Source organism: Microtus ochrogaster, chromosome 7 (genome assembly GCF_000317375.1).
Source record: "Microtus ochrogaster isolate Prairie Vole_2 chromosome 7, MicOch1.0, whole genome shotgun sequence".
Lineage (NCBI taxonomy): Eukaryota > Metazoa > Chordata > Mammalia > Rodentia > Cricetidae > Microtus > Microtus ochrogaster.
In genome coordinates, this window is record NC_022014.1 from 490,725 (window position 1) to 495,275 (window position 4,551).

Sequence of the window (4,551 nt, forward strand, 5' to 3'; positions counted from 1 at the left end):
CCTGTCCTGGAACTAGCTCTGTAGACCAGGCTGGTCTCGAACTCACAGAGATCCGCCTGCCTTTGCCTCCCAAGTGCTGGGATTAAAGGTGTGCGCCACCACAGCCCGGCTCTTTTCTCTGTTTTTCTTGTCATTTGAATTTTCGGTCACCCTTGCCAGCATGGCTGTGTATGGCTGGGTGCTGTTAGAGCAAACAGGATCTTAAAGCATGATCCGCTCTGTCCAAATTTCTTGTGGGAAACAGTCTGGAACCCTGGTCACCTTGAATATCGCAGCTTAAATTGGGGTCTTGGCCAGAGTTTGTTTGTTTGTTTGTTTGTTTGCTTTTGAGACAGTATCTCACTGTGTAGTCCTGGCTGGCCTCTAACTCACAGAGATCTGCCCGCCTCTGCCTCCTGTGTGCTGGGGTTAAAGGCGTGCACCTCCATTCCCCAAATCATTTTATTTTTGAAAGAGGGACACTCTGTGTCACCCGGGCTGGCCTCAAAGCCCTGGAGTCAAGCAACTTGCTCGCTTCAGCCTCCTGCACATTAAGGTTTAAAGTGAGGGGGTTATGGGGAAGTTTCCATGGAGCCCGAACAACTTGATAGTCACCAGAAACAGTTTTGCACTTTTGTTTCTTGAGACAAGGTACATACTCACTATGTAGCCCAGACTGACCTACTGGAATGGAGGTCCAAGCCACCATGCCTGGATCTTTTTGAGCTTTTGAATGTTATACCATACACAATTGCTACCTATTGAAAAATAAATTACTTTGAGGAATTTAGTGGCATCCTATGTATCTTTTGTTTTGTTTTTTTGTACCATTGTCTCATTTTTGTGTAAAGTCTTGTTTTTATGATTCAAGCTGTTCTACTACATCAATTTTTCTGGGGAGCAAGCACTGTTACATGCTTTGAAAGTGATAATGCCAGCTGGCCACCACTTTGTGGCTAGAATACAAGCCTCCCAACCCTCAAGCCAACACTATCCCTGAATCTGCCTGCCAACTTTGTGGTAGAATCTGGCTGCATAAAGCCCAAAGAAACACAGATCAATCAGGAGCCTGTGATTTCATTCAGTTCAGAGCAGGACATAGTCAGTAACAAACTTTGATGGAAAGTCTCCACTGCACAGAACTCTGCCCCTTCCTAGACAACAGAAAACACAAAGGCACAGTCTAACTGACCAGCAGGTGCCACTGATGGCAGAGCCTTGTGCTAGGATATGAACCTGATGCCTGATAGGTATGCAAATGCCTATGTCTGAAAGGTAGTGTGATCACAGAAGGGCGAGCCATCTGCTGGACAGCTGCCAAACTTCTGGAGCTTTAAAGCATGAACATCACATAAACAAGCCCAGGGATGCAGCTCCAACTTCTAAAGTCAATGTTTTCCTATTGGATTTCCAATTTCCCATTCCACCTAATGGGGGAAGTTCAAAAGAGCTATTGTCAGACTTACCAAGATAATTAGAATTTGCTAAGGTACCATGTGGTAAATACTCATTGCATCATTGGGTATTGGGGGTCCTACGGTGTGCTTGGCATTCTGGGAGAGAGACATACTGTTTTCCTTTTTTCCTATGCATCCATAGTTACCTATTAATCTAGTGTCCAAAAATTGTTTTAGCCTAGTATGGTGGTTCATGCTTGTAATACATGTATTCAGGAGGCAGAGGCAGGAGTGCCATGAGTTTAAGGTTGGTCTGGTTTAGTGGCTGTTAAATTGCTGAGTTGTATAGAGTTATCCTTACTTGCTATTTAGTTTACAGCTGGCCTTCTAAATGATGCTCTTAAAATAGTCTAATAGTACTACTGTGTGTTGTGTACTAGCTATATGCCAGGCATTCTGGTAAGTGCTTTATATGACTGGTTTTTTAAACAATCTTTTTATTTTATATATGCATGTGTGTATACAGTATATGTGCATGCATGCTTGCACTCGTGTGTGAATGTGGGCATGCACACGTGTCATGGTGTCCAGCCTTGGGTGTTCGTTCTTGCTTTCCACCCTGTTTGAGACAGGGTCTCATTATCACTGGCTGGCCTATGAGTCTCTGGAGATTCTCCTATCTCAGATTCCCATCTCCCTGCAAGAGCGCTGGGATTACAGATGTTCCTGATACACAGCCAGCTTTTGCACAGGTTTTGGGCATTTGAATTCAGGTCCTCACATTTGTGACAAGTGCTGAACCCACTAAGCCATTTTACCAACCCTATGCCAATTATTTCACTCAGTTCTCACACCAATTCCAGTTTTACAAAGGTAGAAATTCAGCTTCATCAAACTTACATCATTTGTACTGGTTCACAGGTGGTGAAACAAGGACTCTGATCCAGACTGTTACTAAGTCAGTAGCGTAGTGACCGGCTGTATGTCTGGCATGGAGGGCAGAGGAGGAATGACACTGCTACTCCCACCCCGCCTTCCTCAGGATCATGATCTAGGCGAATCGTTTTTATTCCCAAACCCATGGTTGTTTGCTTTTGAATCAGGGAGTCCATCACAATGTAGCTCGGGCTTGCTTTGAAGATCCACCTGCCCCAGGCTTCCCAGTACTGGAGTCACAGATGCATGTCACAACATCCCATCCTAGTACATGACTGTGACATTGATACTCTACAACGTGCCTGCATGCCTCCGTGGGTGGGGGGTTCTTCTGAGGGGGGGGTGTAAGGGTGGGTTGAAACCTGGTCTCATGAAGACTTGACTGCCATGCAACTCAGGATAGCTAAGTATAAATGTCACATCCTCCTGCCTCCGCCTCCTGAGTGCTGGAATAACCAGGGTCAACCACTACCCCCAGCTTCGAAGCCACATTTTCAGTGGTGGGTACTCCCAAGGGAGAACTGATATTCGGAGGGAATCTGATGAAGTTTCTCTGACCTTTAATCTTCTTTCCTGTTTAAGAAAATACGTTTTCTGTGTTCATGTGTGTGTGCGCGCGCGTCCGCGCGCTGTGCAGACCTGTAACCCCACACTCAGAAGACTAAAACAGGAGGATCCTGAGTATAAAGAGAATTCTGGAAACAGCTGTAATAACTAAGTAGGTTATTTCCTCAAACGATTCCTCTGAGGTTTTTTTTTCCCCCTTTTGAAAAATGGTTCTCTTATTGCATGCCCGTTGGGAGAACTATTGAGATAATGAATCTACTACGTAATTCACATCCAATAAACTGTCAACAGGATTAAGAATCGTAAGCAAATTACAGGATCACAGGTAAGACAGGCTTGTCTGGAGAGCATCGAGTAACAGTTTGTTCAGCTGAATACAGCTCCGATCTCAAAGGTGCACGCACCTGATCCAAGATATTGGGATCCAGACTTAAAAATATTAGTCGATGAATAAGGCCAATTCTATCGGGGAAACGGGATGTCATTTACGAAACAAGATCTATGCAGCCACCTACTAACTAACTCCTTTAGTCCCCTTTAGTGGTTCAGTTAGCTGTAAAGTGAGCATTCGGGCCTCATCTTAGTTCTGAGCCTACAGGCTGAATATGGAAGCCTCTGAAAAGAACATCATTCGCGCACGCGAGTTTGCAGCTCGCCAGTCCCCGCGGCCCACGCCCACGCTCAGCAGCAGTCTCGGAGCCCCCGCTCCGCCCTCTCTTCCTGGTTTTCCCCGGCAACCCGCCCCTCTGGGTCACGTGACAGGGCGCCGGCCGGACTGAGCCCCCGATTGGCCAGACTTCAGGACGCCTCGCGATTGGCCCGGGGCGGCGGGCCCCCGCCTCCCTCCTCCTCCTCGCCGCGGCCCACGTGAGGGGGGCGAGTCACGCGATTTCCGGGAACCCGTCAGGAAGGACATAAACAAAACAAACCCGAGGCAGCATGGAGAGGGGCCGCGGCTGCGGCAGCGCGGTCGAACCCAGCGCCTGAGCCACCCTCAGCCTCAGGTGAGCGCCGAGCGTTCGCACGAGCGGGCGGGATGCGGCGGCCGAGAGTTACGAGCGTGGGGAGCGGGTGTCCGGCTCTGGCCGAGCGGGGCGGGGGCCGCCGGGCCGAGGGCGCACGGGACGGGTCCGCCGGTGCGAGCCGGGCCAGGCTGCTGCCGCGGCCGACGGTTACATAAAAGGCGGGCGCGCGGACGGGGTCCGTCCCCTCCGGGGTCCTGCCCTTTGCGCGCCCGGGAGCGGGGGGCCGCGGCTGCCGGCAGCCGGCCTGTCAGAGCGGCGAGCGGGTGGGAGGGGCCGGGAGGGAGGGGAAGAGAGGGGCGTGTGAGGGAGGCCGGCACTGCTGGCGCTCGGAGGGCTGGGGACGGGCGCGGGCCTGGCGAACTCCGGGCAGAGGCGTCGTGGGGCCGCGGCTTCCCCCCCCTCCGCCCCTCCCCGGGGGCGGCGGGCGACGGGGGCCTCCCTCTCGGGATTTGTTTATATGTCCTCTCTAAGCAGCTTGAACGGCCCGGAGGCGGAGCCCTCGCAGGCGAGTGGCGGCCGGTGCTGTCCAATGGAGGAGGGGAGCGGGGACCTTGCGTCCAATGGGCTCAGGGGGGCGGTGCCGCGGGCCCCCAGTAAGTTAGGCTGTGCTGGGGGTGGGGCGGGCGGGGCGGCCATATTAGATGGGA

At 51.6% G+C, this 4,551-nt stretch overlaps 1 protein-coding gene across 2 annotated transcripts in view; it reads left to right on the forward strand.

Moving 5' to 3' along the window:
• The window catches only part of Crebrf (CREB3 regulatory factor), a 74,789-nt gene that overhangs the window by 13,325 nt on the left and 56,913 nt on the right, over positions 1–4,551 (forward strand). The window contains exon 1 of one of the 2 annotated variants that reach the window (XM_026780797.1): positions 3,681–3,883. The exons of the other annotated variant lie outside the window; for it this stretch is intronic. The gene's annotated coding sequence lies outside the window, so the exon portion shown is untranslated. Of the gene's footprint in view, positions 1–3,680; positions 3,884–4,551 lie in introns of those variants that run through there. 2 annotated transcript variants of the gene reach the window in all.